The sequence below is a fragment of the Crocuta crocuta genome, unplaced genomic scaffold (genome assembly GCF_008692635.1).
Source record: "Crocuta crocuta isolate KB4526 unplaced genomic scaffold, BGI_CrCroc_1.0 scaffold345, whole genome shotgun sequence".
NCBI lineage: Eukaryota > Metazoa > Chordata > Mammalia > Carnivora > Hyaenidae > Crocuta > Crocuta crocuta.
Genome location: NW_027527574.1, coordinates 790,279 through 813,680, shown reverse-complemented (window position 1 = coordinate 813,680; position 23,402 = coordinate 790,279). Strand labels below are relative to the sequence as shown.

The window sequence follows — 23,402 nt, the reverse complement described above, 5'->3', positions numbered from 1 at the left end:
GTAGTATTTCATTCTTCACATTGAAACAAACCACACATCTGTCAATGGGTCATTTGAGGAAGTGGGAGAATACTGTTCTATTTAAGACTTCAGGTTAAACAGGAGCTCCCAGAAACTCTGTGCTTGGAGACCTCTCAGTCTGGGCTGTGGTGAGACTATCCAGCCTAAGAGCCACAGAGCAGACACTTGAACATGATGTGCATCCCGTGGCCTAATTGCATTCTCCGGAGGATAGAGAGGGCTACCAGAGAACAATCGCTGAAGGAGCAGAGGGCAACCTGCTGAGTGTGGATTTTACTGAAGGATACTTTCCTTGATTCGAGCCCAGGGGATTTTTCTACAGTTGAAATATATGTTGTTAAAGTCCCTGATCATCATCTGAAAACTAAAGTACCTCTAAATGGCAGAAATGAGTGTATACATTGACTAAGAATGTATATGTATGTATGTACGTGTGTGGTTGATTTGGATTATGTCAAAATCAATATAAAATTGACAGGCTGCATTTTTTTAACCTATCAAAACCAGATTTACCTAAGGACTTGTCCCACAAGGTATGCTCATAAGCACTCTGTTTTTAGAATGACTAGATCCAAAAGCAGGATCTCTGTCCACCACTCTATTTAGTACAAAGCAATGTCTACTTGGTTGGGATGTTTTAGTTATGTGCAACGTAACTATGTATGTCAGTTTTCTGGAACATAACAACCAGAAAGTAAGCAAAAATGTAAGAAGCCCATTGGTTGACGTGAAATTTATGCCCTAAAGCTCGTGTACTTCACTTACGGGCAAACTGCTGGAGTCTTCACTGAAGGTTGATTTATTCTTTCTTTGTATTCAGTGCTATAAAGTTTAGTCTTTGTTGTTCCTTAGTCCACTGCACATCCAGGGCTCCTCACTACTGGGAACTCTCCAGAGTAATAGTTCTCAGTCTTGCCTGTACATTAGAATGATTTAGGGAGCTTTTAAGAATCCCAGTACCTGGGCCATGCCCCTAGACCAGTACTTCTCATCTTGGGGCAGTGTGGTCCCCCAGAGCACATTTGGCAATGTCTGGAGACATTTTGGTAATTACAATCAGGTTGGAGGATGGAGGCTACTAACATCTAGCTGGCAGAGAATAGGTCTCCCCAGTGAATAGTTATCCAGCACAAAATGCCTATAGTGCAGAGGTTGAAAACCATATTATAGACCAATAAAGCANCCCCATGGTCCTCTGTTAAGTTCCTCCTAATCCACCTATACATGCAAACATATGGTTATCTGTCCTTCTCTGCCTGACGTATTGTGCTCAGCATAACACCCTCAAGTTCCATCCATGTTGCTACAAATATGCCTCAGTAGTTTTTAAAGCTCCCAGATGATTCCAATGTACAGAGAAGTTTGAGAATCATTGCTCAGGGTAGTGGTTCTCAAGTCTTCAAAGCATCAGAATCACCTGGAGGGCTCATTAAACCAAACTGGTGGGCTCCATTCCCTGAATTTCTGATTCAGTAGGTCTGAGGTGAGGCCTGAGAATTTGCATTTCATTTATATTTCTTTTACTGAAGTATAGTTGATACATATAGTATTTGCATTTCTCATGAGTTTCCAGGTGATGCTGATAGTGCTGTTCCATCAACCACACTTGGAGAACCACTGCTCTAGAAGCACCGTGATCAACAAAAAATGACAGCTGACAGCCAGATGGGGAAGAGCAGAAATAGCATATCATATAGACATATGAAATTAAAAAATCATAGTAGTTTAGGGGAAGCATCCCACTACCCATTCCCCCAGTAGTCCCTAAAGGTATCAGTACATAGAAGTACAGTTCGGTAGCAGGTGGCTTGACTGTTATTTATGCAAGACCCTGATGTTGTACCCTCATATATCAGGCCTCATCAGCTTGGTGCTACAGAATAAGGCTGTTTTTTCCCCTAAATTCAACTTAGGATGTGAACTCATAAGACTTAGATTCAAGTCCGAGATCTACCTGTTACTGTGTGACCTTGAGTTAAGCCCTGTCAGCCTCATTTCTGTATTTGTTAAATGGGGTGGTTCTCATTACTCCAACAGTGGTATGATGACCATCTCGGAGGCTCAATCAGAACAATACGTATGAAAAAATTCTGCAAACTATATCTGCACCACACAAACATTAGTTACTTTGAACTGCTATAATTTGTAATCATAAGTGGAAATGTACCATTTATGCACAACCTAATGAAAACAAGGATAATAGAAATGAATTTACCCCCTCTCTATTCCAGATGTTATCTCCTGCCATTTAATGCTATTACTTGGATATTACTTTTGTTATTGTCATGGCATCTTAATAAGGGGATAAATAAAACCAGTGTCACTTTGTTCTATGTGCTAATTTTCCTTCCAGCCCATCTGGGGTGGCTGAGGGATTCTCTTCCTCCCTTCACACCACTCCACCCATTCTAGACAGGAATGAGGGATTTATGAACACAGTCTATATTCTCAAATGTTTTCTTCTCTTCAACATGAATTATTGCAGTGGCACTTGGAACTGAACATGAAGGCCAGGTACCAGTGTTCAAAAAGTGGGGTCCTAAGATTTTCTTTCTTGCTGGGGGAGATGCTGGGATGTAGAAGTTGAATAGTTGAATCTGTAGTAAACAAGAATATCTTACAATAGCACAGACTGAGTTAATTATAATGCCTATGATGCCCAGGACAGGCCTTTAATGAAAACATACTCTCTGACTGTTGCAAATCTCAAATCGGATGCAATAAAATAAATCACTGTGTGTGACCGAACACGGAGTTTGCTTTTCCTTTATGTTTTTAATTGCTTCAGTGTTGAGGCGGAGCTTTCATATAGATAAATGAAGTAAAATCCATGGCTTCTGCTCTATCCATACACATTTTCCTTTGACAGGCTCCTCTTGCCTCGTGACCAGCCCCAAATTTGCGGTGTATGACAAATATAGAGCAGAGCAGCAACTTCATAAATGTTCTCAATTCTGGCACTGGGTGCCCTCAGTGACCTAGGGAGATAGAGAAGCACTATTTCTAATTAAAGTAAATGGCTTGGCACAGCAGTTAAGAGCATGGGCCCTGAAGCTCTCCTTGGACTTAAGGCTCTGCTGTGTTCCTGTGTGATGTTGACATGTTGATTAACTTCACTGCTTTTCAGTTCCTTTCCTCTAGACAATGAAGACAGTAATAGCAGCTACCTCAGGGGATGACTGTGGGCAACAGAAGAGACAATCCATACAGAGGGGTTAGCAGAAGTAAGCATCTGGAAATGTGGGCTATTTGCACAGCCTATCATTATCAGTCTCTACGTTGTGTCCTGTTTTTCCATGAGAGTGTGAAGGAGAATCATCCAGATCACCAGCTGCAGAGTGTTGGAAGACGACACAAGCTCAAAAGACCTCATTCTCAAGGAAATTACTACCTAGAAGATGAACAGGCATAACAGTTCCTAAAGAAGCTGTAAGTGACATTCTGTGGGAGCTCAACAGAAGGAGACGGTGGTATGACACCATGGCAGAGAAAACAGGCTCAGGAACCCGAGATGTCCCCTGGCAAACTTTGACAAGTTAACTGTGGCCTCAGAGAAGACTGGATATAAAAAGAAAATCTATGCCATAGAGTGGATGTGGGGATGAAATAAATTAATTCCGCAAAGCACTTAGAACAGGGCCTGGCCCATCACAGATCCTAAGTGTTAGTTCCTGTGAGAGACTGTTCCTGCTATTCTGCACTTCCGTGGGAAACATGGGATTGTTGCTACTCCTCGCTGTCCGTATCTTACACTGTTGAATATTCAGTGTTTCTGTTTTTGCCAAGGTCGTAATTTTTCAGAATCTGAAATACATGGCTGTTAACAACAACCAGGTAGAGGAGGGAGGGGGGAGAGGAAAAATACTTTTTGAAACCAGGGTTCCAAAATCATGAAGGTTTCTTAGGAGAAAGGTGGTTCCCCCAAGACATGGACTTATTATCCTCAACAGTCTCAGTAACCTGGAGGCTGGGAATGAAAAGAAATGTGTCTTTTGAATAACTCTGTTTGCTGTGAGGATACCAGTCTACAAGCAGGGGCCTTGAGACTTCTACTTATTTTGCATGGGTAAAAACCAAAGGATAATTAGATGGAGAATAATTAAAATTCTTTAAAGCAGGAACATTGGAAGGACTCAATATCAAAATTACACAGGTTAGTGCCAAATATACGTGCCAATACTTTAAGATTTAATTCATAACAGAGAGGAGATTTATACTGGAAAAAATGATCCCTAGCTTTTCCTGACCAGAGAAAAGATGTCACACACGTGTCATCAGTGGACTTACATTTTCTTGTAACAAAGTGCAAGCAGAGTTAATTATAGTCTATAAATGCTCTCACCTGGACACACAACAAGGCGCAAAACCTAGTAAAAACATTTTATTGTTTCTTTTAATCAGCAGTCTCTATGGAAGTACATGCTGGTACTCGTTTAAAAGAAACCTGCAGGCAAAACAAAGCAGAACAAAGCAAAACAAAACAAACTGGTAGAGATCTCCACAGACAGATTTAGGGAGTAGCTCCAAAAGACTTATCAAGAATTGGTGGTAAGTAGGAAAAAGGGAAAACCAATAGCGTATTTGAAAGCACGCAGCTTATTTAACGATTTCATGTACAAAACCTTAAGAACTGGAGTTAGTTCTTCATTGTGAAGTATGACATGCAGTCGTAAGAAATTATCCTGTGTGTAGACAGAAATAATGACCCAACCATGATATGGTATGCAGCATGAAGAAATGGTACTCTACATCTCTCTGGGGGGAAGAATACAGGTGATACTGAAGCTGACATGTTACAGTCCAAAAGGTTCAGGTGATTTTAAATATTTAATAACAGAAATTCATTAGACATAAAACTTCAAGATTTCCAGCAGCTGACACATAAAGTAAAAGAGGAAGACATACCTCAGATGTCCGAATTACCAATCATGTAATGATACTTCACATAAGAATGACATAGCATTTGAATAACTTGTCATTAAAGTTTTAGAAGCCTGGCTGTCTTCTGGGAAGTGCTCCCTGTGGCATAGGGAGTATTAAAGGAAAAGTTGTACTTAACGGGAAGAGAGCAGAAGGGAACATCCTAAAGAGGAATGGAACTTCCAGCTCCAGCCCTGTCAGAAATCTCTGGGCCTTGCTCCCCTCCTCTGCCGAATAATCTATCTCTGGAGCAACATTTCTTATCTCTAAATTCCCCGCCAGCTCAGAAATTGTGTGATTTTTTTTTTCTGCATTGGAACTCCAGCTATAACTGGTTTCTCTGGAACTACTATCAACTTCATTTATCCCTAATCCTACCTTAATCTTTCCCTTCATTTTACATAACTTTTTTTTCCCCCAAATTCTCTTTTATTTTTCCTGTCAGTGACTGTTTTAGTTCTTTTTGCTTTTTTTCTACCCAAAAGGATTAAGGATTTCAAAACCTATGGAATCCCATAGATGGAAGCACTGAGACTACTTATTTACCTTGAATGAATCAACAATATTTTATTACTCTCTAGGGAGAAACTAAAATATACAGTAAACTTGTAAGTGAGCTATAAGCATCCTATTTTAAATATAATCTTGACTATATATAAAATGCAGGTAAAAATAGTAGGCAAGTAGCTATTTTAAGCTTCCAGTCAAGGGTCTGTTATAAATAGTAGTGTATAATTAAGGCTTTTAAAAAAGTTTTGAAAATGAGCTTGATATTATTTTGTCTTATGGTTAGTTGCAAACGACACAATGTTAGGTTGTGCTAGTCAAGACCAATAGATTATAAGCTAGTTTTGCTTCTAATCTTGATATTTGATATGTGCTATATCTCCAGTGGAAGCATTTTGTTTATTTTTAGTGCTACCCAGAACAGAAAACATAAATTTGGAGTCTAATGTAATTAGCCTACAGTGATGTCAAGATTCCTTTTCTAGACTTGATAACTTAGAGACACTTGTACTTCTCTAAGGAATATTAACTGTCATGGAAACCACCCATTTAATCAAATGTTATTTTTAAAATTTTCTCTTATGTTTTTTTAAGTTTAAATCCAAGTTAGTTAACATATAGTGTAATAATGATTTCAGAAACAGAATTTAGTGATTCATCACTTACATATAACACCCAGTGCTCATCCCAACAAGTGCCCTCCTTAATGCCCATCACCCGTTTAGCCCATCTTCCCACCCAACAACCCTCAGTTTGTTCTCTGTATTTAAGAGTCTCTTACGGTTTGCCTCCGTCTCTGTTTTAATCTTATTGTTGCTTCCCTTCCCCTATACTCATCTCCTTTGTTTGTTAAATTTCACATATGAGTGAAATCCTACATTTGCTTTTCTCTGACTAACTTATTTCACTTAGCATAATAAGCTAAGTTCCATCCATGTTGCAAATGGCAAGATTTTATTATTTTTGATCACTGAGTAGTTTCCATTATGTGTATGTGTATGTATGTGTGTGTGTGCGTGTATCACATCTTCTTTATTCAATCATCAGTTGATGGACATTTGGGCTCTTTCCGTACTTTGGCTATTGTCAATAGTGCTGCTATAAACATTGGGGTGCATGTGCCACTTTGAATCAGCACTCCTGTATCTTTTGGATAAGTACCTAATAGTACAATTGCTGGTTTGTAGGGTAGTTCTATTTAATCAAATGTTATCAAGACAAGTTTGGTAAACAACATTATATCTTAGATTTTAAAAGTTCTATCATTTTAGACTTAGGACAGGTACTTAGAGATCATCTATATCAATGGTTCTCTTAAGTGTTGTCTGGGACTCCTGGGGATCCCTAAGAGCCTTTCATAGGGTCTGTAAGATCAAGCTAACACTAGCAGATTACTGCCTTTCACCTTGTTGGTACAAAAGCAATGGTGGGTAAAGCTGCCGGTTACCTTAACACAAATAGAGACAGTGGCACCATACTGTTTTAATAGTCACTGTATTTTTTACCATCACACACTAGCAACAAAAAATTGTTGCTGCAAGATTAATGGTAAGGGGTTCAGCGGGGCCATAGGATATAAGAGCAATATACAAACACCAGTTACATTTCAATATTCCAGCTAAAAATCCAAAAATCCAAAAACGAAATTAAGAGACAATTTCATATGGTTGCACGTATAGGAGGATTAGGAGGAACTTAACGGAGGACCGTGGGGGAGAAGAGGGGGGAAAATAGTCGGGGAGAGGGAGGGAGGCAAACCATGAGAGACTCTTGAATCCCGAAAACAAACTGAGGGCAGTTGGGGTGGGGGGGGAGGAGGGGGATGGGCATGGAGGAGGGCACTTGTGGGGATGAGCATTGGGTGTTATATGGAAACCAACTTGACAATAAACTATTTTAAAAAAAAGAGAGAGAACTTCATTCAAAATAGTGTAAAGGAATAAATGTTACAAAAGAAGTTTATAATACGTACTGAAAGCTACTGGAGAAATCAAGATCGAAATACATGTTTACGGATTGGAAGAATCAATATTGTTAAGATGGCAATGTTCTCCAAATTCAACTAAAAGATCAATATAATCCCTATCTAAATGGAAGGAAATGAATAAGTTTGTCTTAAAATTTGTATATAAATTTAAAGAACCTAGAGTAAGTAAAACAACGTTGAAATGAAAGAACAAAGTAGGACTTGTAATATCTGTTTAAAAACTTACTATAAACTATAGTAATCAAGACAGGATGATACTGGCATAACAACAGACAAAGACACTGGAACAGAAAAGAAAGTCCAGAAATAAACTCTTACATTGATCATCAATTGAATTTTGACAAAGATGCCAAGCAATTCAATGACTAGAGGGTGTTTAAAAATGGTGTTGGAACAGTTGGATGTGCCTATGCAAAAAATGAACTTAAATGCTTGTCTCATATTCTACACAAAAACTGTGATCAAAGATCTAAATGTCAAGAGCTAAAACTATAAAACTGTTAAAGGAAAACACTAGAGAATTTTTTTGATGATCCTGGCTTAGGCAAAGATTTCATAGATTTGACACCAGAAACATGATCCATAAAAGAAAAGTCAAAATTAAAAAATTTTGCTCCTCAAAAGACACCACTAAAAGAATGAAAAGATAACCACAGAGTGAGAAAAATATTTGCAAATCATCCATCTGATGAAGGACTTCTGTCTAGAATATATTTAAAAAACTCTTACAATTAAAAAATATAAAGACAAATAACAATTAAAAAGTGTAAGAGATTTAAATAGACATTTCACCAAAGTAGATATAAAAATAGCTAAGAATATGATGAAAAATACTGAACATCATTAGTCTATTAGGGAAACAGAAATTAAAACCACAATGAGAGATCACTATGCATCATTAGAATGGCTATGATGAAAAAGACTGAAAATACTAAGTGTTGGTGAGCATGTGGAGGAATTGGAACTGTCATATAATGCTGATGGGACTGTAAACAGATATAATCATTTTTATATTAATATGATCCAGCAACATTATTCATATCCCGCATGTTACTCATTTGTATTTAGTTCTGTGTAATTTTGTGACATGTGTAGGTTTGTGTATCCATCACCAGTCAAGATACAGAACAGGTCCTTGGCCACAAGGATCCTTTATGGTGTCCTCTTAGAGCCACACTCGCCTCCCCTCCCTTCCCCATTCCTAATCCCTGATAACCATTTATCTGTCCTCAACCTGTATAACTCTCATTTTAATGACTTTTCTATGTTTTAGAAAAGAAATCACATAATATATACTCATTTGAGATTGGCTTTTTTCACTCAGCATCCAAAACTGTTCATCCAAATTGTTACATATATCAATAGCTTGTTCTTTTTTAATCTTGAGTTTACTTGCATGAAATAGATGTGCCATAGTTTGTTTAACCACTCACCCACTGTAGAACATCTGAGTTGTTTCTGGATTCTGGCTATTACAAATAAACAACTATGAACATGCATGAACAGGTTTTTGCATGAACATAATTTCATTCTTTGGAACAAATGCCCAAGAGTGCAAATGCTGGGTCTGACAGTAATTGCGTGTTTACTTTTATAATAAACAGCTGAACTCTTTGCTAGAGTGGTTCTACAATTTTTCATTTTCATCAGCAATGTATGTTTATTTTAGTCATTCTGATAGGTGTGTAGTGATAATCTCACTGTGGTTTCCATTTTGCATTGCCCTAATGGCTGATGACGTTGAACATCTTTTCATATGCTTATTGGGTCATTTGTATATCCTCGTCAGTAAAATTCCTGTTTGTATCTTTTCCCCATATTCTATTTGGATTATTTTTGTTGTTGTTGAGTTTTGAGCGTTATCTATATATTCTAGATATTAGCCTTTATTGGACTTGGCGATTGTAAGTATTTTCTCCTAGTCTGTAGGTTTCTTTTCATCTTCTTAAGACGGTCCTTTGTAGAGTAACAGTTTTAAGTTTTGATGAGGTTCTATTTATCAATTTTCTCTTTTATAGGTTGTGCTTTTGGTATCAAGTCTAAGAATGCTTTGTCAAGTCCTAGATCCCAAAGATTTTCTTCCTTTTTGTCCCTAAAATTTCATACTTTTACATTTTCATTTAAGTTCATAGTTTTTAAAAAGTTACTCTTTTTTAAACTTCATTTATTTTGAGGGAGAAAGCACAAGCAGGAGAGGGGCAGAGAGAGAGGGAGAGAGAGAATCCCAAGCAGGCTCCATGCTGTCAGCACAGAGCCTGATGTGGGGCTTGAACTCACAAACTGAAATCATGACTTGCGCTGAAGTCAAGATTCGCATGCTTATCGAATTGAGCCATCCAGGTGACCCTCCCAAATTGTTCTTAATTGTGGTAAAATACACCCAACATGAAATTTTCCAAATTAACCATTAGTCACGGATCATGGATGTCTTTAGCAGAGAAGAGATAGTTTGAACAGAATGACAGGATGCAATAAGGATCAGGGAACCTAAAAAGGAATTGAATGATAAATATTAAGCCATAAGGCACTTGCTTTTTTCCACTCATTCATTTACCCAAAATTCCTGGCTTAGAAATAACATTTTATTAGACGTCTTCAACTCTGTACAGGCTTTCTCTTCTGGACCATTTCCACAAACTTAAATGTTTATCATTTCATGAGAGTTAGAGTTCCAATAGAGACAGACTCTGGTCTGTCAGCTGAGAGGCTACTTTTATTATATCAACCTGAACACAAGACCAGTTTCAATTAGTATCTCTGTAAGAATGTAAATAGCTCAGTGTTTTGGTTCACAGTCAGAACTAAAGATGTTGTCTGCTCACATTCTGAGAGTCTATGCTCCCTGCTTCTCTCCCTCCCTCCTTCTATCTCTCCGTCCCCTCCTAAATATATATAAACTGTCTTCTGTGTACCTGATGAACTACATAGTATCTAAGACTTGAGTCCCAGAGATGGATCTAACACTTACCTCTGTCTTCTTTCCTCCATCCCCTGTAGCACCTTCTTCTTTCCCCCCAACAATTAAGAAAGAACTATATATACAGAGAATGTCTGTACCACAAAATTACACGTACACACACACACACACATTATAAAAAAGGAACACAAAATATTTCTTATCCTTTCACCACTTTCCCCTTTGTCTATGACATGGTCCTTCGGTCCATTATCAAAGAAAAATTCCTTGAATTTTATAGAACAGAGATAAAAACATTCATTTATTTTAAATTATGACCATATAATTTAATTGGCATTTCAAAAATATATAGTGATTTTCTGATCAAATAATTTCAAGTTATGTAAAGTTTTTGACTTTAAAATCCTTAGGGAGTACCTCTTTTTTTTCTGCATGGAATTTCCCTAAAATAAATGCAAAAGTCTTTATTTCTTTTTCCTAACTGAAACATGAATGGTTGCCCAAAGATCTGGTCACTTGGTTTAGTGCTGCTCTTAATAGTTTGAAAGACAATATAACAAACATCTCTAAGATCATGACAAAGAATTTAAAACTTCTTCAGTTTTGATGAGAAATGCATGATTTACCCAAATGGTTTCATGGATACTTGGTCACCAAGACCCTCAGTGAGGCCAGAGTTCTGATGTGCGGTAACTAAATGGGGGAGACAAAGAGACAATAACAGTCCTTGCCTGTTCTTCTTTTAATGCTTTATTTATTTATTTTTATTTTAGACAGAGAAAGTGTGAGCCGGGAAGTGGTGTAAAGAGAGAGAGAGAGACAGAGAGAGAGAGAATCTTAAGGAAGTTCTGTGCTCAGTATGGAGCCCACCACAGGGCTATCTATCCCAAGACTCTGGGATCATGACCTGAGCTGAAATCAAGAGTCAGACACTCAGCCAACTAAGCCACCCAGGCACCCTGGGTATTCTTCTAATTGATGTTAGTAGTCACTTCAGGAGCAAGCCTACCATGTGTCTTTGTGCCTAATGGGATTCCATGAGATTGAGGCCCCTCATTATTTATTTCATAAAAACAAATGACTTGAGAGATCAAGTGATTTATTCAAGATCAGTCACAAACAATTTTTTTTTTTAATTTGATTTCTTGGGATTATGCCCATTTACTTTTTTGGGAGTTGGAGACATAAGCCACTTAAAAATATCAAAGGTTATGAAGACATATTAATATTTCTGAAGTTCAGATTTTGAGCTTTGACCTACATTGGAACAAAATGGAGACGAATGAGTGGCAGGGATGAGAGGCAGGAACAGGGTAGTTAGTGAGATGCCACAGGGGTTGATACACAGTTTTTGTAGATGTCCAGATAGCAAATATTTTAGGCTTTGCAAACCATATGGTGTCTGTCAAAATGATTTACTTAAGTAATGGGTATGGCTGTGTTTCAATAAAAGTTCATTTACAAAAATAGGCACTGGGTTGGATCTGGCCCACGGGTTGTAGATCCACCTCTGGGCTGGAGAATCAGGAGAAAAGAGAAGTGGCAAGCACTCAGCGCTTGCAGATGAGGCTCTAGAATGTCCCTGTTAGTGTACACTATGTCCAGATTTACTTCCCCCACTTTACGGTAGCCCAGGAGCTGGGGGCAATTTTAAGGTCACTCAATAACACCAATGAAAATACTACTCTGAAGCTATTTCCTTGGCACAAAAAGGAGGAAAAGTTTCAACAAATCACCTAAGTTTAAATGGATATTCATAAGATTGCAAAACCCAGTGCTCACACACATTTCACACACTTCTGAATATCTTCTGGGAGTATGGATTATTTGCATTGTAAGACGATTGTAAGTTGCATTTGAAATTGAGTGAGTGTTTTTGATGAATAAAATTCCTTTTAGGGATGCTGCAGTGCAAATTGTGTATGACATTATGAGGGATTTTATTCTGATTTCATAAGCTACAACTTGGTAAATTTCTATAGCAACCCCCCCTTACCAATCTTATTTTAATAGTAGTTACCAGTTATAACTAAACCTACAGGTTTTACCTAATAATTGGCACACCCAAGATATGTCATTTAACAAAAATTACCTCAGAGAGAGTGTGTGGAAAATTTCATTAATTTAACTTAAACTCTCATAACATTTACTATCTGCTATCACTGTTTTTTAATATGTGCTTCATAGTATGTTTGGATATTTTATTTTATTTAAGTTTATTTATTTTGAGAGACAGAGAGTGAGAGGGTGAGAGAGAGTGAGAGGAGCAAATAGGGAGAGAGAATCCCACGCAGGCTCCATGCTATCAGCACAGAGCCTGATGCGGGGCTCGAACCCACGAACAGTAAGATCATGACCTGAGCTGAGATCAAAAGTTGGACATTTAACTGATTGAGCCAACCAGGCACCTCTGAACAATTAAAAAAAAATCTTTTTAATGTCTTTATTTTATTTTGAGAGACAGAGACAAAAAGTGAGCAGAGGAGGGGCAGAGAGAGAGGGAGACACAGAATCTGAAACAGGCTCCATGCTCTGAGCTGTCACTGGGGTGCCTGGGTGGCTCAGTCGGTTAAGTGTCTGACTTTGGCTCAGGTCATGATCTCACGGTTCGTGGGTTCGAGCCCCACATCAGGCTCTGTGCTGACAGCTAGCTCAGAGCCTGAAGCTTATTTCAGATTCTGTGTCTCCCTCTCTCTGCCCCTTTCCAGCTCGTGCTCTGTCTCTCTCTGTCTCAAAAATAAAGAAATGTTAAAAAAAAATTTAAAAAATACTTAAAAAATAAAATAAATAATCATTTATTATAGCAGTAATGGAACATGCTGAAACCTAATTTTGTCTCTATCTCTTGAAATTAATTTGACTAATTTTGTTTTAGTAGTAGATACTCCTTTGGGAGAAAAAGAAATGACAGTGTTTCTATTTTTTAAGAAAATGTTAATAGGTGTTTCACTTTTAAAATGCTTTTCGTGTGTGTGTGTGTGTTTGGTGGTCTCAAGAACTTCAACAAAAAGCCAGAGTATAAGATGGCCCTGGCTTGTAGGCTAACTTGATTGTATATGTTTGTATTCTTAAACAGAATGTGTGCCATTCAAAGTCATGGGTATCCTGGATTTGTGTTTTCTATAGGCATTTAGTAAATGTATGAGTTGATTTGGGGATTATCCATCACAGAGGCGGATAACAGATTTGTTTGAAAGCCAAAGAAGAATTACAATGAACAAAATTCACACATATGCCACACAGGTCTTTAGAGCTTTCAGAATTAGAAAAAAATTCCTATTTAAGAAATTCTGCCTAATTCTTAATAGTGTACCATGCCCTGATATAGTTCTCCAAAATTACTGACCAAAATTTACATTAAAGATTTATAATCAAGATTTATTAATTAAAATATATTTAATATATAGGTATATTTTGATATGCACTCTGGACATATATTTTTTCATAGATACATATATAGGTCATATTTGTGTGTGTGCATATATATATTTCAACATATGTGTGTACAGAAAGATGCATATGAGAATGTCCATAGAAATACTATTCATATTAGCTCAAAATTAGAAAGTGTTTAAATGCCTACATAGAGTAGAGTGGATAACTTGTGGCATACTCAGACAAGGAAGTACTATACAGTAATGAGAATGAATGAGCTACAACACAGCAATGTGGGTTAGTCTCACAAACATAATATTGAACAAAAGAAGCCATACAGAGAAGAATACATTATCATATGATTCTATTTATATAAAACACAAAAATAGGCAAATGCGTGCTGTTAGAAGTCGGGAGAGTGGTTGCCTCGGGAGTTAGGGTAATTGGTGACTGAGGGACTTCTGGGTGCAAGTAATATTCTGTATCTTGATCCTGGTTACACAAATGTGTTCATTTTGTGAAAATTCATGGAGCTGACACTTATGTACACTTTTCTGGATGTATATTATACTTTAATAAAAATTTTAAAAGGTTTACACAGTATTATGGCTCTTAAATGATGAAACATTCCCCTAATTTTCATAGGTTTATTTTCTATCAGAAAATCAAATTTGGGGAAACAATGGAAATATGCAGAAAAACAGTATTTATGACACAAATGACATTTTAAAGGAGAATTTTGGAGTATTCAGGACTTTTTTTTATGAAACTAAGTTAAAAATTTACAGCAGAGATGGTTCCTTCCTTTCTTCCTTCCTTCCTTCCTTCCTTCCTTCCTTCCTCTCTCTCTCTCTCTCTCTCTTTCTTGGTACAGACATTCTGTAGAATTGTCTCATTAGATAGAAAACTCAGGTGAGATAGGGTATAGTATATTGTTCAGTACTTGGCAGAGATGTGTGCTCATCCCATTACCTTTCATACTTTGACAGGCAATGACTGGTCATTTTTAATTTGTCCAATAATTGTTTGCTTTACTTGTTGCTTTTATAATTAGGGCTATTAATAAAGTTCCCAACTTAGTTTTAGATTCAATGGGACCACTTCAAAATATATAGTTCATATGTATATATTTTTTCAAACTGAAGAGTTCTGGCTTCTTTTTAAATATCAGTTGAGACATATTCCCAAACATCATCCATGTGATGATGTGTTTCACATTCCCCTTTGAATTCCGGTGCATCTGGTAAACCCAGGAATGAAGGTCTAGAAATGCAACATTTAGTTTTATCACTAAAATCTCATGTTTCCACTCCAGATAAAACTATGGGCTAGTCATAGACACTCATTTTTGTCCCATGTCCACTGAAAAATTGCCTGGTCTTCCCAGCAATAACTGGGTGAAACACCTATTTTGCAAAATGTGTCCCTCTGAGCAGACAAGCAGAGGTCGAGAAATCAGTTCATCAATAGCTCAACCTTTATTATTTTATTTTCTGGCTCCTTTCTGTCGGTTGACCTCACCAACATGACAATGAGTATAGAATACAAAAATCTGCTTACCAGATGTGCCAACGCAATCTGCAAGATTTACAACATAAATTCTATTCTGGAGAGCAGTCTCTGTATCATACACACTTTTCTTTATGATGTGTTACTTCTGTCTTAAATAAGCAACTAAAGAAGCTATTGGATTTAACAGAGAGAGAAAAGGGTCTGACTTTATCTTTGAACATGGTCTTTGAAAATACATTTCTGTACCAGGGATGGCATCTGGATGACTGTAAAATTTGCTTCATGAGGCATCCAGAGGGGAAGCAGTATGGCTCCTTGTCCTACAACATGGTCTCCTAGATCAGACTGGATCCAAATCCTGGCACTGCCACTTGCTAGCTGTGTAACCCTCAGGAAATTCCTTAAACACTGTATCTCCGTTTCTCCATTTCTAGGCGAAAGTAGTGCATTGTGAGTTTGTTGCATGGATCAAATGAGTTAGCCTGGCACAGGGCAAACACTAGTTAAGCTCCAGGGAATACTATTCTCACTGTACATACTGGTATACATAACATATTTTAAGATTGCATATTTTTCCTTCATTGATTCAGGAAGCGCTTCTCAACACAGTACAGCAAATCTCTTGTTAAGATATAAACAAAATCACGTCACTCATCTGCTCTTAACCTTCTGAAAGCTTTCTATCTCACTCAGAGGAAAAGGTTAAGAGCTTTATAAAAGGTACAGGTAGGGTGACCATGTTTCTTGATACTTTTAGGACAATCTATGTTTACGCTTATTGTCCAGATGCAATTATTGACAACAGTGTCTCCTTTCACTCTCAGGGTATCATGGTTTAAACGATTAAATATTTGGTTACCTTATTATTAGGCCCTATGCTGTCGGTTTCCCCTATCACCTAGCCTACCGCCTATCTCCGTGACATCATGTTACTACTCTCTCCCTTCCATTCACCATCACGGCTTCTTTGCTCATCCTTTAACCCTCCAGGCACATTCCTGCCTGAGGGCCTTTGCATTTGCCATTTCCTCTGTTGGAATGCTCTTAGCTTAGATAGTGGCAAAGAAAAGTTTTAAGTTTTTATTCAACTGTTACCCTGTATTGAGGCATACAATTCTTTAGCTGCCCACTCTAAAATTAATATCTTCTCTCCCTTCTTTCTATTCCTTTTTCCCAGTTTACTTTTCTCCTTATCTCATATGATAGACATTTATTTATTAACTTGCTTATTGTCTTCTTCTACTTGAATATATGCTCCATAAGGGCAAGGATGATTGTCTGTTTTTCTTTACTGCTATTCCCCCAATGACTAGCATATACTAGGAGCTCAGTAACTGTCTATTGAATGGATAAAGGAAGAACATTTAGAGAGTAAAGATCTGATGTCACTGAGTAACCAAAAGGCCAATCCACTGCCATCCCCATTACCTTCTAGTATAAAATAGGGCTCGTATGTTTAGGATTCACCTTATGGGAAGAATTGTTTGACCAGCTTCCATTACTGATGCTCTTTTCTAAGTAAGTTGTTTTAAAAGTTGAGATGGCAAACAATGTCAACAAACCTCACAGAGAGGTTTAAATTCTAAAAGTAACCTCTAAATTTGCACATCCAAAAACAGTATTAAATCTTCCTGAGGGCACACTTAGATCTTTGCTTCCTGGGTCCAGGAACACTGGGAACTTCAAACCTTCCAAATTTAAGTATACATTTCAGAGCACGTGGTTTTGTAAAATTTTTGATGTTCAAATTTAAAAATAAGGCTACCAAAATTTAATATGGAGTGATACTTACATTTAGTCCTGTTACTGAATTTAATTTCAACTATCAACTTTATCATGTAGGAAAGTTTTTCCAAGAAAAACTAGACGTAGTTAAAAATAAAAGCATAGCTATAGAAAGCAGTTATTTGAACTCCCAGGAGAATATGGTAGCTCCAGAAAGCAGTTGTAGATTTCTGGCAGTATATCAAATTTATTCTGACAGAATTTCTTAGAACAGTCCATACTTAATCACTCTAGTCTTAGAATCAACGTCAGATACAGAGAAGTTGATTCCCCATCTTCTTTCATTTTAGTTTGCACACTCTTTATACCAACTGCATACACTTCTTTGATAATAAAGAAATAACATTCATATCCTAGCAACTCATAAGATGAAGACACCATAGAAATATTTCAGAATGAAATAGCCCGAACATCTGCTTGTACTGCGAGTGCTTGAAGCCATGTAACATTTACATCCCTCTGCAGCCCTCACTATTTTACATTAAATTTAGAACACAGCAGCCTCTTCTACGAGCTGAACGACTTGATGGAAGAATATCATCAGCCATGATGCTTTTTACATCTCAACACCTTCCTAATGGGAACGGGACTGAAACATCTCTCCCTCCTCTACCACGGGAACAATCTTGCAGTTATGGATGATTTCCATCCCCCCACTCCCTGAAGTAGGAATAACTGTGCTGTGAGCCAAATGCTGAGGGTTAGCAGAGTAACCTCATACGAGAATAATTACTTAACATGAGCATGAGAGAAGGCAATGAGGTTCCCAGACACAGGAAACGAAAAGTCAAATCGGGAGGTAGAGTTGGAGAGGGTTCTGAAGCCTTTCCAGACAGCAACTTCCTTATAACAAACAGCAAATTGGTTAATAAATTTATCACTCTGTCATTTTATGTGTACAGATACTCTAAAATCAGCTAGTTAGTGTAATGAAGTTTTGCAATGCGCATGTGGCTTAGCAAGGCCAAAAATTCAAATGCAACTTACTTCCTGTTCTCTAAAGACCAAACAAAATCCTTAATGATATGAATGTTCATTTGATATTCCAAATCACATGTAGGTTTAATAGTCCAATCAAAACCACAATTCCAAGTACGCTCAAAGAATGCATACTGCACAGAAACCCTGAAAAAAGACTCCTCGATTGATTGTACGTGCCAGAGAGAGGAAGGCAAACAACAGTGTCTGCACACAGGCATGGGGGAAAATGATCCCGTTATGTGCTGCTCTGCTTTCCACACATTTCTCTCAGATTTATGGACCCTAAGACATTGCTCATTTGCAGGAAAAAGGTAGAATTTCAATAAATTCAGAAAGGAAGTCAGTTTTTAGATCTTGGATTGCAGGGGAGGAAAAACATTCTTATAGAAGCAAATGCCAGTACATTTTCTTGTATTCATTCATCAAATATTTTTTTAAGCTGGATACAATGGTAGATACAAGAGATACAATGCTAAATGAGAATGATGGCAGCCTGCCTCAAGGAACTTGAAGTCTAGTGGGGCAGACAGGCAAGCGAATTGGCAATTACAATAGAGTACGTGTTAAATGTTATTTCAGGGTTAATAGAGGGTGTCGTGGGAGCACACGAGAAAGACACTAACCTAGTTTAGGTCATAGATACTTGCCTGACGAGGAGATGTTTAAGCTGAGATCTGAAGAATAAAGCAGAATAAACCAGAGGAGGCATGAGGGGGAAATCTTCCAGGTAGAGAGACCATCTTGGTATTTTTCAACAGGTCACGTTAGCTCAAGGAAAGGGAGGTAGAAGAAAGTGTACAGAGAGAGGCCCAGGGAAGGAAGGCAGAGGCAAAGCTACCCCATAGGAAAGATTTAGCTGCGATGCACTAACAAGGGGCAGAGCTCTTGGTCAAGGGACACACTTTTCTTTCTCAAAATTCAGGGAATACAGTTCTTATCCCTAACTTTATGATTATAGCACTACTACTGGAGTACATAAGAAGGATCTGTTTTTATTTGCTTGATGATGAGTAAAAAGGAGACATCACCATTATCACATATGCAATAATCTTGTGGGTAATTTGATCAACTTGGGGGAAAAACACGCGCAGACCACAGAAAATTTCCTGTGTCTCATCCATAAATGAAGATTCCCTTTGATAAACTGACATCACAATCATCATCACCATCAATCTTCAAATCACTTGAAGATTTCAGAGAAATATGATTAGAAGTCAATTTTAACAGTAAAGGCTCTGAACGAATCAAATTATACTAATAAGCACTTATTGAATGACAACTATGTTTGAGACACACAATCTATAAGCTGTGGCAATTTATTTTTTAGGCAGAGTTGCCTTGATGATTTGATGTGTCAAGAGACAACTTCGGTATGGCTGCCCCAACAACAGGATGGATTCCAGTTGCACAAGATGTCAAAGGCTGTGTGAATGCGGAGATAACTGGCTCCAAGCGAACATCTCTGGTTTCCACATTGCTCAGATCCTCTGCCAGAGCAACATATTGAGTCTTGACTTTCCATTGCAAAATATTTCTGATAATTTCAAACAGAATTATATCTGTTTATTTTTCATTGTTGTCCTTAATAAGAGGTGGACGCTTAGAAGGGACCAAATTAGTAACCAACAATCAGTTACTGGATTCTGCCACTGGCTGATTCACCTCTCACAAACCTGCTTTGCCCTACATGCTGAAAGGAGACATTATTCACCTATAGTATCATCTACGACATCGCTGGTTTCGACGCCCAGCTCTGCGTGTGAGAAATTTCTATACTAAGTCATTGGACTCCACTTCTTCCCTCCTCCCTCAGTCACCATTTTAATCCTTTCCAATCTACTTCTCTCATACACATATTTCCCCCCATTCCTGTTCCTCCTAACGGGGCTGAGGTACAGTGTTTTATGGGCATATCTGTGCGCACGTATGGGTGAGATGTTATCCTGAAAGCACATGATGCCAAGCTTTGGCTGGCTACCCATGTATAAACATCACTTTTAGAGGTTACACTCTATTCAAAATTATAACCCATCTCCCTATAGACGGCACTCCATGGCATTAACATAATCTCATGAATCATTAAAGAGTACAATTATTAGATTCTGTACTTCTAACCTATACTCGCATTTAATAGTTGGGGGTTATTTGTAGTCCCTAAACATGGACACAAAGTTTTAATTGCTTTGCCATTGTAATGAATGTATACAATTTATACACAGATCAACGTACTGGCTAAATTTGTGCATTTCCTGAAAATCCAAAATATCAGATAATGTTAATTTCTTGACACATCAAATCCATCATCAGTTTAGGTTACAGGCATAGAATTTGAAAGGGTCTGTAACTCCTTTCCCTTTCCCTCTCCTGTTTTTGTCAGCCTTCTTTTGTAATTAGTGATATTATGCTTTTTGCATAATTAAGAATTCGAGTAATCCTTTGATAAACTTAGTAACATCTCTCTAACATTGCCGTTTTCAAGGCCCCTGTATGCTTGAAAACCAAGAAGGTAACTGGAATTTATGTGCTTCCTTTGGTTCCTTTGGTTCTGCTTTGTATTTTACTGTCTCAGATTGTCTGATTTTATCACCAGGTAGTGTGTCTGTGTGTATGCGAGTACAAGCTAGGGCCAGAGGAGTCTCTCTCCACATTTTGGCTTATTTCTTCTCTATGCAACACATGTAACTTTGGACTTATTTTTCAATTTAGGATCTGTAAATGTCTCAGCAGTAGTCATTCAGTGACTACACCCAGCCTCTCTGAAAATGTTATTATTATTTTTTTAATGTTGATTTCTTTTGAGAGAGAAAGTGTGAGCAGGAAAAGGACAGAAAGGGAGAGACAGAATCCCAAGCAGGCTCCCCGCTGTCAGCCTGGAGCCCAATGTAGGGCTCAATCTCAAGAATCATGAGATCATGACCTGAGCCAAAAGCAACAGTTGGACACTTCACAGACTGAGCCACCCAGGCACCCTTCTGAGAATGTTATTTACTTAGCAGTAGTGATGGCATTTTGACAAGAACTGCGCCTCCATGTTGGCAGCTGGTAAGAAGTAGGTAAAGTATGGTCAGAGTGGAGAGGACCTTGACTACTAAACATGGGAACTCCTGGGTGATTTTTATTAAAATGACAGTAAGTACAAGAGAAGACCAGTGTAGGCTGGAGGAAAGAACCCCTGAAAATAGGGCGATTAATGAAGAAACGATTGGAAATCAGGTGTGGAGTGACCCCCTCTTCCATGCTCACAGACCATCGCGAGCCACTCAGTGCTAAACATAATGGTAAAGGGAGATGGACAGCTGTGACTTTGCCTTACGGTTCAGGGCAGCTTGTCATGGTCAGAGGAATCCACAGGTCTGCTACGTGAGACTCTAAAGCATCAGACTCTTACAGCAGTAGGCAGCTGCGGACCAAAGCATGAGGGCCCAGAGGTCACATCACTGGACTCTCCTGGGCAGAAATCAGGGCAACTACAACATCTTACGGTCTCCTAACTCAGAGAAGGGGACTGACAGAGGAAGCAGAAATAACCCCTAAATGCTGTGAGGCTTTTTAGCTTACTCAAATGTTTTCGTCTTCTGGAAGAAGACTGAAGCAACTAAACCATGTATGTATTTTTTTTAATCCAAAAGGTTTACTTTCTAAGATTCATGTTGGGCAAATGACTCATCACGTGAGTTTTAGAAAAACAGAAGTTACACAAATGTACTCCTGGGATGTAAAAGCCTGTCAAACACACGTTGTGTAGAACTACATTCCACACGGTGTAGAACTACAATAAGGTATATAAAATATTAGATTACCAACACGGACGCACCATATGGTCAGATGAGGACGTGTAAATTATTATCCGCTGTTATATGAATGTAAAACCAAGTTTTATTTGAATTTTCGCCAACTGGAAATAGTCCAGATGGCCTGGCTTCACATGTTGCTCTGGACTAGAAATAATGTTTAGTCTAGTGACTGGCAGGTAGCACCTCAAAGAGATAAGTGAGTCTCCTTCCTAGCAGTTGCAAATAATGGTTTCCCCCAAATTTTCTTTGCAAATGGTCAAATGGGAATAATTAATTCAGAGACAGTTAATCATTCTCCTGAGCCTTGAGGGTTAGGTTAACTAATGTATAAGTATGAATAACCAATGTTTAATACTCCATAATGTAATTACTGAAGTAAAATTTGAGTCATAAAAATATTTAAAATCTATTATTAAAGAAAGATGTCATAAGAAAGTCAAGTGTTTACACATATTATTTCATAAAGAGAATAACCTTAAAAAATTTAAGTTCTATAGCGTGTGCTAAACATTTTAAGTTAATTACACATTTTCAGTTTTGCATCATAGTTCAGTTTTAAAATCCCATTTTAAGTTCAAATAGAAAACATATGTTTTCATGCCATTCTATGAAAAGAGATGGCATATAATTTTTTTTTACCATTTGTTGTCTAATTTCTCCAATTTTGCCAACAGTGTACTGGAGTAATTTTGAAATGCTTTTTATTTGTAACATTTGAGGCTGTAATTGTTTTCATCTTTACTTCATTGTACCACCACTTTTGCTGGTAGGTGAGCATAATTTTGCCACAGTTTAAGTGTATTTATTGGAAACCAAGAGACTTTAAGTTAAAATTTATCACATCTTCAAACAAAACTTGCCATTTAAAGTCATATTTCAGAATATTATTGCTCGGAATAGCTTTTTTTTATGGTTAATACATAGACGAAAAAAATAAAGGCTGAGGAAAGACTTTTCCTGGGCTTAGAATAAAGACATTCCATAACATCTGGCATAGACCACATAATTTTACTTGAGTTTTAGTTCACTTGAATCCTTGCAGTAATTTTCCCCTCATAACCACTAGACCAAATACGAAACATCTAATTCCTTTGGGCTTTCCTTTGTTTTGGTACTAACCAGTCCCTAAAGCAAGATGATCCCAATGACAGTGGGTGAGTTATCGTCCCCTCCCACTGAGGCATCACTTTTGTCACATTTGTCCAGAGATCCTTATTGCCTAGCTCAGGAACAGGCACACAGTGGGCACTCCACAAATGAAAACTCCGTAAACCAAAGAAGAAAGGAAGGCGGCAACAGTAAACTGGAACCTATTTTAAATGGCTTTAGTGACACTGTTCAGCGAGGTCAGCACTGGGCTGCGATCACATGGAATTATCTCTGAATCACAAGATAACTGAGAGAAGCCAGCATGCCCTTCGGCTTCTATCATCAATCCAGATAGTCAAAATAAAATAGGTACTTTCATTTCAGGATATACTGTGGCTATCTGGCCACTGAACGGCATCACATTAAAAAGGTTATGGAAACTGAAGAGATACTTATTTTAAGTATCTTTTGGACTCCATAGATCTCACCCTGAATACCGAATCTCAGAAAATCT

General features: G+C 37.8%; 1 protein-coding gene across 1 annotated transcript in view; it reads right to left on the bottom strand.

The window, feature by feature from the left end:
* EDNRA (endothelin receptor type A) overlaps window positions 1–23,402 on the bottom strand; it is a 58,123-nt gene that overhangs the window by 29,461 nt on the left and 5,260 nt on the right. The gene's annotated exons all lie outside the window — the stretch shown is intronic.